The following is a 14,746-nucleotide window of genomic DNA, read 5'->3' as shown; positions in this document are numbered from 1 at the left end:
TGCATGCTTAAACTAAGAGGAAACAAATGCAAAGAATGCAGCACTCTTAGTCTGAGTAATGAATTTATTAAGGTACTTCCCGGATATAAAAAAAGCACACAAATATATGAAAAAAAAGCAGTTAAACTTAAATGAAGTAAAACATGTGAATATACAATAAGAAACAAATCAGTGAAGCAATGAAAGACGGATTTACAATGCATCAACAGTGAATGAATGTATGTATATATATATATATATATATATATATATATATATATATATATATACACACACACACACACACACACACATATATACTCGCTAAATAATAACAAGTTAAAATGCATCACCATGAGGGGTAAATCTGTCATACTAGCCAGCACGACCGGGGCACCCTCTGATGGCCAAGGCAGGAAACCCCACATGGGATCAAAATTCTCCCGGGCAGCGCGTCCGCTCCACAGGTGGGTTTCTGTCTCAGCACCAAGTTCCCCTGTCTTTTATACCTTAAACAATGTAGGAGAGCATTCTAGAACACCCTCCCCTCTATTATGAAATCAAGCACTGGCTGTAGTTGGTCTGTGTCCAAAATACGCAAAAGAGCTGGCCAGGCCCCAGTGCGCATTCCAGAGACAGAGCTGTACCCTTCTTATGAGAAAAGCAAAAACATGTTCTTTGTGAAAAACAAGCTGTGTGTGGAAAAGCCCTGCGCTGCTGCGGCGGACTCTGAAACAGTGCACAACATGGAGTCAATGGTCAAGATGCAGTTGGTGGTTGAATGCACATAGCATTACACTCCACCCTTTGACCAGTGACTCTCATAACATACTGATCTGAAAGTAACCCTTTTTGTATAAACATAATCATTAGGTTAGGTATGCATTGTATACAGCACATAGCATTATTATAATACAAATTACTATAAGGATCCCACCTAAAATAGAACGAAGCTGACCAAAATCTGTGAGCCACTCAAAAAGCCAGTCCCATCACTCTTTGTCTACATCTTGCTTCACTTTCTTCACCAATTTGTGTAAGGCTTCAATGTGAGACTGCATAGATGATATGATCTGGCAGGTTAAAACAACACATTCCTTCAAATTCTGAGCAGCCATGGTCATGCTTCAAAAGCAAGTAATCAATAGCTGCCCTGTTTTGCAAAGTAGCTTTTCTACTGCCTCGTATATCTAGTAATAGCTCTGCCAAAGCGATGAATTACTGATAATCTTAACCATCAAACATGCTAGTTTGTTAATAAATCTAGTATTATCAACAGCTAACCCTGGAACTCCTACAATAGAAAGACCTAAGCTTACATATTCTGATCCAAATAATGGTCGAACTACGGAGTCACAGTCTTCGCTTAATTGAACTGTTTCCCTTGTGTTTCGAGTATGTAATACGGAGTGAAATGGAAACACCCAGATAGAAGAGCAACTAATCCAAAATGCTCTGGGAGAATTTGTATCCCACACATGTTTCAATGAGTATCATGTCTCTTGGTTTCAGTCTGTACACGGTCAGAGCATGCAAATCAAGACCTGCAGGTTCTGGTGTTGCTCGGTATGGAGCTAAAGGTCATGTTTTAGTCTCCCTCTACATAAAAGTGTGCAGTGCTACATGAGTTTGTAGCTGTAAATCTGGGGTCAACATTCGCATCAATTAAAGGTCTATTATTAGAAATATGAAGAGCTTCATTTAAATGATGTATCCAATTTCTCACCGTACTATGATCCAACCTGCGTAACTGGGCTTTCAGCAAACCATTCGTTCTTTCAAACAATCCTGCAGCTTGTGGGAAGTATGGAATATGATAAATCCACTCTATATAGTGTTGTGAACAGTAATCTTTAACAACTTACCTTTAAAATGTGACCAATTGTCACTCTGGAGCTGAAGTCGAACACCATGATACAACATTAACAAGTCTAATGTTTTGATGGTATTAAAGTGAGTAGCACATTTACATGGAAACACAATCAGATAGCCAGAATAAGTATCCACCACCATGCAGTTGTATGGACGCCTGCAACTATTCGGTAGTGGCCTAATGTAATCACTCTCCCATATCTGCCCTGGCAACATTCCTTAATCAGATCTCTGTTCCATGTGTTAACAAATAGGACATTGAATGATAACTGTTTTGATCACATCTAGTGGAATGTGCATCCCTCTAATCCCTGCCTACCTGTTAGTGGCCTTCTCTCCCAGGTATCCACATTTTTTGGTGAGCCCACTTAGCCATCCCCAATAAGTCTGAATCCTGTGTTGTCACTTCTGCCACTGAGATTTTGGCTTTGCCGTCCGCAAAGAAATCAAACCATTTTGCTAATGAGTCTGTGGGACCATGCACATGATATACCGTGATGGCACTTTGCTCTAGCATTTCCCACATTTCTTGCCACAATTCTTTGCACCACATCTCCTTAGAATGTATTTGCCAGTTATGTGCATGCCATGTGGGGAGCCAGGTAGCTAGTCCATTGGCTGTAGACCACAAATCTGTATAAATGTGACATTTTCCATGTATTTCTTGTGTTAGAGCATGATATACATCATATAATTCTGCATACTGACTACCTTCTCCCGTAGTGGAAATCAGCTTCTTGGTTACAGGATTATAAAACACTGCCTTCCACTGTCTCTTGGCCCCCCCACATACTTTGCTGAACCATCAGTGAACCATACATGCTTCCTATCCTCAGGGAACAAGGACTCAAATGGCTCACCCCACCATACGGATGTCTCTTACCTCTGGTACTTCCCGTAACACCTCTTCATCCTGCACGGGGTACTGTGCTACCTTTTCCTGCATGGCAGCAGTTCCTGCTGGTTCCACTCGGGCCCTGTCTTGTATGTACCATTTCCACTTAATGACACTTGTTTCCTGTGCATCTCCTGTTCGGTGAGTTTAGGGTTAACTCGTCACCCACTGCATTATCAGGATCGCGGGCCTCAGAATCACATTATGCCCTATTGTCATTTGCTGAGAGTCCACTAGATTTGAATGAAGTAAAACATGTGCATACAGAAGTAGAATCATAGCAGTTAAGCAATCACAGACAGCGGTGCAATGCATCAACAGTGAATGTATATGTATATATGAATGCCAAATAATCAAAAGTTAAAATGCATCACCATGAGGGGTATATCTGTCATCCTAGCCAGCACAAGCAGGGAACCCTCTGACAGCCAAGGCAGAAGACCACACATGGGATCAAAATTCTCCCAGGCAGTGCGTCCACTCCACAGGTGGGTTTCTGTCTTAGTGCCAAGTCCCCAGTCTTTTATACCTTAAAAAACCTAGGAGAGCATTCTTGAACACCCTCCCCTCCATTACAAAATCAAGAGCTGGCTGTACCTGGTCTGTGTCGAAAACGCGCAAAAGAACTGGCCAGGCCCCAGTGCGCATTCCAGAAACAGAGCTGTACCTTTCGCAGATGAAAACATTCCCAGCCTGGTACCCTCTTATCTTGTCCACATCCTCCATAATATGTTCAACACAGTATGTCCCTATTCTGGTGAGAAAAGCAAAAACACGTTCTGTGTGGAAAAACCCTGCGCTGCCAAGTCGGCATCTGAAACAGTGCACAAAATGGAGTCAATGGTCGAGATGGAGTTGGTGGTTGAATGCACATAGTATTACGCTCCACCCTTTGACCAGGGACTCCCATAACATATTGATCTGAAAGTAACCCTTTTTGGTCTAAACATAGTCATTAGGTTAGGTATGCATTTTATACAGAAACATAGCATTATTATAAAACAAATTACTAAGGATTCCACCTAAAATAGAACAAAGCTGACCAAAATCTGGGAGCCACTCAAAAATCCAGTCCCACCACCCTTCGTCTACATCTTGCTCCACTCCCTTCACCAATTAGTGCACGGCTTCAATGTGAGACTGGATAGATTTAGAATGATCCGGCAGGTCAAAACAACACATTCCTTTAAATTCAGAGAAGCCATGGTCATGCTTCAAAAGCAATTAGTCAATAACTGCCCTGTTTTGCAAAGCAGCTTTTCTAGTGCCTCGTATATCTAGTAATAGCTCTGCCAAAGCAATAGATTTATTATTGATATTCTTAACCATCAAACATGCTAGTTAGTTAATAACTCTAGTATTATAAACAGATAATCATGGAACTCCTACCGCAGTAAGGCCTAAGCTTACATATTCTGATCTAAATAATAGTTGAACTTCAGAGTCACAGTCTTCGCTTAATTATACGGTTTCCCTTGTGTTTCGAGTATGTCATACGATGTGAAATGGAAACATCATGAGTCCTAGCTGCGTGAAAGCACACGGTCCTCCAGTTATATTTGCAGGAATGTAAGTACGACATGTTTAATGTGACTAGCAGCAGACACTATATTCTTGCAAAACACGCTATTATTTACATTTTTACACATTGTATTCCTTCTTCGTTGACATAGTACGTGTTATTTCCATAAGATTGCAGGAGAAGACCCTGTTGTTTCTTCAAGGCACATCTGAGCACATTTACTGATTTTGTAAGTGTTGCATGTTAAGTTGTAGCAGACATAACCAGCAAGAACATTGTACGTGATCACCTGTGTCAGGATGTCCCATTTTTACTCTGTTGCTTCTTGGCAAAACAGGCAATATTTGTAGAGGGTAAAATGAGTCAGCACATCACTTTCTTCCACTGCTCCATCAGCACTGGTGCTACTGAATTTTTATAACCGAACACTTGTGGGAGTGGAGATAGCGACTAAGCATGTGCAAATGACATCCGCAGTGCTTTTCATATTTGTCATGCAGAAGTCTGACCTGTTCAACAGGGTCTGGGCTAAATAAATCCAGACTTTCTAGGACTGGGGCAGCTAGGGTGTCAATCGGTGCCGTTGGTCAATTACTTCAGAGCTGGGGGCTTTCGGTAACTCCAATTGGAACCGTCCAAACACGCTCCACTCAGTACAGCTACCACAAAGACACCTCGTAGTATGATCTGGAAAAGAGACAAATATGATCCTTCTCACAAATAACATTTATCAGCTGGTACATATTCCCAATTTTCTTGTCCTGGTTTTATGACTAACAGAATATTGTCCTTGCCCTTTGCTAGGATTGCCACTGGTTCAAGAAAACAATTTGGGGATTCTACCCACACTTTAGCACTGGGATTTTTGTCAGTTGAGCCAAAGCATCTCTACCCACATACTGTAAGAAGGGCTGGGAAGTCCAATTTTTAACTGTTACTCCATACACTGGAATGATGACAATCAGCAATTCGGTCTCCAGTTTGGATTATCAAACCAGCGTCTCCACTGTCCAACAAAATCACTTTAATTTCGCCTTGGTAGTCTGTATTGATCACTCCTCCAAGACCTGAATACCCTTGAGTGCCATCCCAGATCGAGGAGCAACCAATATGCAATGCTCTGGGGGAATTTGGACCCAAACACATGTTTCAATGAGCATCATGTCTCTTGGTTTCAGTCTGAACATGTTCAAAGCATACAAATCAAGACCTGCAGGTTCTAGTGTTGTTCGGTACGGAGCTAAATCTCCTGTTTTAGTCTCCGAATACTTTATAGCATTCATTGCTACATGAGGTTGTATCTGTAAAGCTTGGGTCAATATTCGCATTAAAGGAGTCTCTGCATTTCTTAAAGGTCTATTATTCAAAATATGCAGAGTTTCGTTCAAATGCTCTCTGCAATTTCTCAATGTACTATTATCCAACTTGCGCAACTGGGCTTTCAGCAACCCATTCATTCTCTCAATAAATCCTGCAGCTTGTGGGTAGTATGGAATATGATAATTCCACTCTACATTGTGTAGTGAACAGTAATCTTGCACCAACTTACCTTTAAAATGTGACCAATTGTCACTCTGGACCTGAAGTGGAACACCATAATTCAACATTATCCAGTCTAACGTTTTGATGGTATTAAACTGAGCAGCACGTTTACCTGGAAATTGAATTCAATAGTCAGAATGGGTATCCACCACCATGTATTGACACCTGCAACTATTCGGTAGTGGCCTAATGTAATCAATCTGCCATATCTGCCCTGGCAACTTTCTTCAAACAGATGTCTGTTGTGTGTGTTAGTGGCCTTCTCTCCCAGGTGTCCACATTTTTGGGTGAGTCCACTTAGCCATCCCCAGTAAGTCAGAATCCTTTCGCCACTTCTGCTTCCGAGATTTTGGCTTTGCTGTCTGCAAAGAAATTAAACCATTTTTCTAGTGAGTCTGTGGGACAGTGGGCATCTACATGATATACATTGACAGTACTTTGCTCTAGCATTTCTCTAATTTCTTGCCACACTTCTTTGTACCACACCTCCTTAGAATTTATTTGGCAGTTATGTGCATGTCACATGGGGAGCCAGGTATCTAGCCCATTGGCAGTAGACCATAAATCTGTATAAATGTGACATTTCCCATGTAATTCTTGTTTTGGAGCTTGATATGCAGCGTATAGTTCTGCATATAGACCCCCTTCTCCCGTAGTGGAAAGCAGCTTCTTGGTTACAGGATTATATGACAGTGCCTTCCAATGTCTCTTGGCTCACCATCTTTGCTGAACCATCAGTGAACCATACATGCTTCCTATCCTCAGGGGACAAGGACTCAAATGGCTTACCCCACCTCACAGGTGACTCTTACCTCTGGTACTTCCTGTAACACCGCTTCACATGCATGGGGGCCTGTGTCACCTTTTCATGCAGGGCAGCGGTTCCTGGTGGTCCCACTCGGGTCCTGTCTTGTAAGAACCATTTCCATGTAATGACAATTGCCTCCTGTGCATGTCCTATTGGGTGAGTTTTAGGTGAACCCCTCACCCACTGCATTATCAGGATCTCGGGTCTCACAATCACACAATGCCCTATTGTCATTTGTTGAGCGTCCACTAGACTTAAATGAAGCAAAACACGTAAACACAAGAAGAATCATAGCAGTTAAGCAATCACAGACAGATGTGCAATGCATCAACAGTGAATGTGTGTGTGTATATATATATATATATATATATATATATACACACACATACACACATTACTTTATATATATTTGCTAAAAAATAAAGTCAAAATGCATCACCATGAGGGGTAAATCTGTCATCTTGGCCAGCACGATCAGGGAACCCTCTGACGACCAAGGCAGAAGACCACACATGGGATCAAAATTCTCCCTGGCAGCGCGTCCGCTCCACAGGTGAGTTTCTGTCTTAGCGCCAAGTACCCCCGTCTTTTATACTGTAAACAAGCTAGGAGAGCATTCTAGAACACCCTCCCATCTGTTATGAAATCAAGCGCTGGCTGTACTTGGTCTGTGTCGAAAATGCGCAAAAGAACTGGCCAGGCCCCAGTGCGCATTCCAGAGACAGAGCTGTACCTTTTGCTGATGAAGACATTCCCAGCCTGGTACCCTCTTATCTTGTCCACATCCTCCATAACATGTTCCAACACAGTATGTCCCTATTCTGGTGAGAAAAGCAAAAAAACGTTGTGTGTGGAAAAACCCTGTGCTGCCAAGTCGGCATCTGAAACAGTGCACAAATGGAGTCAGTGGTCAATCAAGATGGAGTTGGTGGTTGAATGCACATAGCATTAGTCTCCACCCTTTCACCAGTGACTCCCATAACATATTTATCTGAAAGTAACCCTTTTTGGTCTAAGCATAGTTATTAGGTTGGGTATGCATTGTATACAGCAACATAGCATTATCATAAAACAAATTACTAAGGATTCCACCTAAAATAGAACAAAGCTGACCAAAATCTGGGAGCCACTCAAACATCCAGTCCAACCACTACATCTTGCTTCACTCCCTTCACCAATTAGTGCAAGGCTTCAATCTGAGACTGGATAGATTTAGAATGATCTGACAGGTTAAAACAACACATTCCTTCAAATTCTGAGCAGCCATGGTCATGCTTCACAAGCAAGTAGTCAATAACTGCCCTGTTTTGCAGAGCAGCTTTTCGAGTGCCTCATATATCTAGGAGTAGCTCTGCCAAAGCAATAGATTTATTAATGATATTCTTAACCATCAAACATGCTAGTTAGTTAATAACTCTAGTATTATAAACAGATAATCATGGAACTCCCACCACGGAAAGGCCTAAGCTTACATATTCTGATATAGATAAGAGTTGAACTTCAGAGTCACAGTCTTCGCTTAATTATACGGTTTACCTTGTGTTTCGAGTATGTAATACGGAGTGAAATGGAAACACCATGAGTCCTAGCTGCATGAAAGCACACGGTCCTCCAGTTATATTTGCAGGAATGTAAGTACGACATGTTTAATGTGACTAGCAGCAGACACTATATTTTTGCAAGACACGCTATTATTTACATTTTTACACATTTTATTCCTTCTTCGTTGACATAGTACGTGTTCTTTCCATAAGATTGCAGGAGAAGACCCCTTTGTTTCTTCAAAGCACATTCGAGCACACTTACTGATTTTGTAAGTGTTGAATGTTAAGTTGTAGCAGACATACCCAACTAGAACATTGTATGTGATCACCTGTGTCAGGATCTCCCATGTTTACTCCCTTGCTTCTTGACAAAACAGGCAATATTCGTAGGGGGTAAAATGAGTCAGCACATCACTTTCTTTCACTGCTCCATCAGCACTGGTGCTACTGAACATTTATAACCGAACACTTCTGGGAGTGGAGATAGCAACTAAGCATGCGCAAATGACATCAGCGGTGCTTTTCATATTCGTCATGCAGAAGTCTGACCTGTTCAACAGAGTCTGGGCTAAATAAATCCAAACTTTCTCAGACTGGTGCAGCAAGGGTGTCAATCAGTGCCGTTGGTCGATTACTTCTAAGCTGGGGGCTTTCGGTCCCCCCACTTGGATCCGTCCAAACACGCTCCACTCAGTACAGCTACCACAAAGACACCTTGTAGTATAATCTGCAAAAGAGACAAGTACGATCATTCTCACAAATAACATTTATCAGCTGGTACATATTCCCAATTTTCTTGTCCTGGTTTTATGACTAACAGAATATTGTCCTTGCCCTTTGCTAGGATTTCCGCTGGTTCAAGAGGACAATTTGGGGATTCTACCCACACTTTAGCACTGGGATTTTTGACAGTTGAGCCAAAGCCTCTCTACCCACATACTGTAAGAAGGGCTGGGCAGTCCAATTTTTAACTATTCCTCCATTCACTGGAATGATGACTATCTGAGCAATTCGGTCTCCAGGTTGTATTATCAAATCAGCGTCTCCACTGTTCAACAAAATCATTTAAATTTCACCTTGGTAGTCTGTATTGATCACTCCTCCAAGACCTGAATACCCTTGAGTGCCATCCCAGATCAAGGAGCAACCAATATGAAATGCTCTGAGGGAATTTGTACCCAAACACATGTTTCAATGAGCATCATGTCTCTTGGTTTCGGGTCTGTACATGTTCAAAGCATACAAATCAAGACCTACAGGTTCTGGTGTTGCTCGGTACGGAGCTAAAGCCTCTGTTTTATCTCCCAATACATAATTGTATTCATTGCTACATAAGGTTATATCTGTAACGCTGGGGTCAACATTCGCATTAAAAGGTGTCTCTGCATTTGTTAAAGGTCTATTATTCAAAATTTGAACAGTTTCGTTCAAATGCTCTATGCAATTTCTCAACGTACTATTATCCAACTTGCGCAACTGGGTTTTCAGCAAGCCATTCATTCTCTCAATAAATCCTGCAGCTTCTGGGTAGTATGCAATATGATAAATCCACTCTATATTGTGTAGTGAACAGTAATCTTGCACCAACTTACCTTTAAAATGTGACCAATTGTCACTCTGGACCTGAAGTGGAATCGTCTCTCCCAGGTGTCCACATTTTTGGGTGAGTCCACTTAGCCATCCCAAATAAGTCAGAATCCTTTCGCCACTTCTGCTTATGAGATTTTGGCTTTGCTGTCTGCAAAGAAATGAAACAGTTTTTCTAGTGAGTCTGTGGGACAGTGGGCATCTACATTGACAGTACTTTGCTCTAGCATTTCTCTAATTTCTTGCCACACTTCTTTGCACCACACCTCCTTAGAATGTATTTGCCAGTTATGTGCATGCCACATGGGGAAGCCAGGTATCTAGCCCATTGGCAGTAGACCATAAATCTGTATAAATGTGACATTTCCCATGTAATTCTTGTTTTAGAGCTTGATATGCAGTGTATAATTCTGCATATAGACTCCCGTCTCCCGTAGTGGAAAGCAGCTTCTTGGTTACAGGATTATATGACAGTGTCTTCCAATGTCTCTTGGCTCACCATCTTTGCTGAACCATCAGTGAACCATACATGCTTCCTATCCTCAGGGGACAAGGACTCAAATGGCTTACCCCACCTCACAGGTGACTCTTACCTCTGGTACTTCCTGTAACACCTCTTCACATGCACGGGAGCCTGTGTCACATTTTCATGCAGGGCAGCAGTTCCTGGTGGTCCCACTCGGGCCCCGTCTTGTAAGTACCATTTCCACGTAATGACAATTGCCTCCTGTGCATGTCCTAGTGGGTGAGTTTTAGGTGAACCCCTCACCCACTGCATTATCAGGATCTCGGGTCTCACAATCACACAATGCCCTATTGTCATTTGCCGAGTGTCCACTAGACTTAAATGAAGCAAAACATGTATACACAAGAAGAATTATAGCAGTTAAGCAATCACAGACAGATGTGCAATGCATCAACAGTGAATGTGTGTGTGTGTGTGTATATATATATATATATATATATATATATATATATATATATATATATATACACACACACACATACATACACACACACACACACATTACTTTATATATATTTGCTAAAAAATCAAGTCAAAATGCATCACTATGAGGGGTAAATATGTCATCTTAGCCATCATGATCAGGGAACCCTCTGACGACCAAGGCAGAAGACCACACATGGGATCAAAATTCTCCCTGGCAGCGCGTCCGCTCCGCAGGTGAGTTTCTGTTTTAGCGCCAAGTACCCCCGTCTTTTATACTGTAAACAAGCTAGGAGAGCAGTCTAGAACACCCTCCCATCTGTTATGAAATCAAGCGCTGGCTGTACTTGGTCTGTGTCGAAAACGCACAAAAGAACTGGCCAGGCCCCAGTGCGCAATCCAGAGACAGAGCTGTACCTTTTGCTGATGAAAACATTCCCAGCCTGGAACCCTTTTATCTTGTTCACATCCTCCATAATATGTTCCAACACAGTATGTCCCTATTCTGGTGAGAAAAGCAAAAACATGTTGTGTGGAAAAACCCTGCGCTGCCAGGTCGGCATCTGAAACAGTGCACAAAATGGAGTCAGTGGTCGAGATGGAGTTGGTGGTTAAATACACATAGTATTACGCTCCACCCTTTGACCAGTGACTCCCGTAACATACTGGTCTGAAAGTAACCCTTTTTGGTCTAAACATAGTCATTAGGTTGGGTATGCATTTTATACAGCAACACAGCATTATCATAAAACAAATTACTGAGGATTCCACCTAAAATAGAACAAAGCTGACCAAAATCTGGGAGCCACTCAAAAATCCAGTCCCATCACTCTTTGTCTACATCTTGCTTCACTCCCTTCACCAATTCGTGCAAGGCTTCAATGCGAGACTGGATAGATTTAGAATGATCTGTCAGGTTAAAACACCACATTCCTTCAAATTCTGAGCAGCCATGGTCATGCTTCAAAAGCAATTAATCAATAGCTGCCCTGTTTTGCAGAGCAGCTTTTCTAGTGCCTCGTATATCTAGTAATAGCTCTGCCAAAGCAATAGATTTATTATTGATATTCTTAACCATCAAACATGCTAGTTAGTTAATAACTCTAGTATTATAAACAGATAATCAAGGAACTCCCACCACAGAAAGGCCTAAGCTTACATATTCTGATCTAGATAATGGTTGAACTTCAGAGTCACAGTCTTCGCTTAATTATACGGTTTCCCTTGTGTTTCGAGTATGTAATACGAAGTGAAATGGAAACACCATGAGTCCTAGCTGCATGAAAGCACACAGTCCTCCAGTTATATTTGCAGGAACGTAAGTATGACATGTTTAATGTGACTAGCAGCAGACACACCATTATTTACATTTTTACACATTTTGTTCCTTCTTCGTTGACATAGTACGTGTTCTTTCCATAAGATTGCAGGAGAAGACCCCTTTGTTTCTTCAAAGCACATTCGAGCACACTTACTGATTTTATAAGTGTTGCATGTTAAGTTGTAGCAGACATAACCAGCAAGAACATTGTTTGTGATCACCTGTGTCAGGATGTCCCATTTTTACTCTGTTGCTTCTTGGCAAAACAGGCAATATTCGTAGGGGGTAAAATGAGTCAGCACATCACTTTCTTCCACTGCTCTATCAGCACTGGTGCTATTGAATATTTATAACCGAACACTTCTGGGAGTGGAGATAGCAATTAAGCATGCGCAAATGACATCAGCGGTGCTTTTCATATTCGTCATGCAGAAGTCTGACCTGTTCAACAGAGTCTGGGCTAAATAAATCCAAACTTTCTCAGACTGGTGCATCAAGGGTGTCAATCGGTGCCGTTGGTCGATTACTTCGGAGCTGGGGGCTTTCAGTCCCCCCCACTTGGATCCGTCCAAACACGCTCCACTCAGTACAGCTACCACAAAGACACCTTGTAGTATAATCTGCAAAAGAGACATGTACGATCATTCTCAAAAATAACATTTATCAGCTGGTACATATTCCCAATGTTCTTGTCCTGGTTTTATGACTAACAGAATATTGTCCTTGCCCTTTGCTAGGATTTTCGCTGGTTCAAGAGGACAATTTGGGGATTCTACCCACACTTTAGCACTGGGATTTCTGACATTTGAGCCAACGCCTCTCTACCCACATACTGTAAGAAGGGCTGGTCAGTCCCATTTTTAACTATTCCTCCATACACTGGAATGATGACAATCTGAGCAATTCGGTCTCCAGGTTGTATTATCAAATCAGCATCTCCACTGTTTAACAAAATCATTTTAATTTCACCTTGGTAGTCTGAATTGATTACTCCTCCAAGACCTGAATACCCTTGAGTGCCATCCCAGATCAAGGAGCTATCAATCTGAAATGCTCTGAGGGAATTTGTACCCAAACACATGTTTCAATGAGCATCATGTCTCTTGGTTTCAGTCTGTACATGTTCAAAGCACACAAATAAAGACCTGCAGGTTCTGGTGTTGCTCGGTACGGAGCTAAAGCTCCTGTTTTATCTCCCAATACATAATTGTATTCATTGCTACATAAGGTTATATCTGTAACGCTGGGGTCAACATTCGCATTAAAGGGGTCTCTGCATTTGTTAAAGGTCTATTATTCAAAATATGCAGAGTTTCGTTCAAATGCTCTCTGCAATTTCTCAACGTACTATTATCCAACTTGTGCAACTGGGCTTTCAGCAAGCCATTCATTCTCTCAATAAATCCTGCAGCTTGTGGGTAGTATGGAGTATGATAAATCCACTCTATATTGTGTAGTGAACATTAATCTTGCACCAACTTACCTTTAAAATGTGACCAATTGTCACTCTGGACCTGAAGTGGAACCTTCTCTCCCAGGTGTCCACATTTTTGGGCGAGTCCACTTAGCCATCCCCAATAAGTCAGAATCCTTTCGCCACTTCTGCTTCTGAGATTTGGGCTTTGCTGTCTGCAAAGAAATTAAACAATTTTTCTAGTGTGTCTGTGGGGCAGTGGGCATCTACATGATATACACGGACAGTACTTTGCTCTAGCATTTCTCTAATTTCTTGCCACACTTCTTTGTACCACACCTCCTTAGAATGTATTTGCCAGTTATGTGCATGCCACATGGGGGAGCCAGGTATCTAGCCCATTGGCAGTAGACCATAAATCTGTATAAATGTGACATTTCCCATGTAATTCTTGTTTTAGAGCTTGATATGCAGTGTATAATTCTGCATATAGACTCCCGTCTCCCGTAGTGGAAAGCAGCTTCTTGGTTACAGGATTATATGACAGTGCCTTCCAATGTCTCTTGGCCCACCATCTTTGCTGAACCATCAGTGAACCATACATGCTTCCTATCCTCAGGGGACAAAGACTCAAATGGCTTACCCCACCTCACAGGTGACTCTTACCTCTGGTACTTCCTGTAACACCTCTTCACATGCACGGGAGCCTGTGTCACATTTTCATGCAGGGCAGCGGTTCCTGGTGGTCCCACTCGGGCCCTGTCTTGTAAGTACCATTTCCATGTAATGAAAATTGCCTCCTGTGCATGTCCTATTGGGTGAGTTTTAGGTGAACCCCTCACCCACTGCATTATCAGGATCTCGGGACTCACAATCACACTATGCCCTATTGTCATTTGCGGAGTGTCCACTAGATTTAAATGAAGTAAAACATGTATACACAAGAAGAATCATAGCAGTTAAGCAATCACAGACAGATGTGCAATGCATTAACAGTGAATGTGTATATATATATATATATATATATATATATATATATATATATATATATACACACACACACACACACACACATATACATACATATACACGCTAAATAATTAAGTCAAAATGTATCACCATGAGGGGTAAATCTGTCATCTTAGCCAGCACGATCAGGGAACCCTCTGACAACCAAGGCAGAAGACCACACATGGGATCAAAATTCTCCCTGGCAGCGCGTCCGCTCCACAGGTGAGTTTCTGTCTTAGCGCCAAGTACCCCCGTCTTTTATACTGTAAACAAGCTAGGAGAGCATTCTAGAACACCATCCC

The 14,746-nt window shown here is 41.9% G+C and overlaps 1 long non-coding RNA gene across 1 annotated transcript; it reads right to left on the bottom strand.

The window, feature by feature from the left end:
• Window positions 1–7,954: 7,954 nt before the first annotated feature.
• LOC138267800 (uncharacterized) lies at window positions 7,955–13,961 on the bottom strand. Its single transcript, XR_011199868.1, has 4 exons — window positions 13,503–13,961; window positions 12,461–12,639; window positions 9,755–9,900; window positions 7,955–8,889 (listed from the first exon to the last, which is right to left on the bottom strand). It is a non-coding gene; the product is annotated as an uncharacterized lncRNA (long non-coding RNA).
• Between the last annotated feature and the right edge of the window lie 785 nt (window positions 13,962–14,746).

This window comes from Pleurodeles waltl, chromosome 12, assembly GCF_031143425.1.
Source record: "Pleurodeles waltl isolate 20211129_DDA chromosome 12, aPleWal1.hap1.20221129, whole genome shotgun sequence".
NCBI lineage: Eukaryota > Metazoa > Chordata > Amphibia > Caudata > Salamandridae > Pleurodeles > Pleurodeles waltl.
This window is presented reverse-complemented; position numbering and strand designations above follow the sequence as displayed.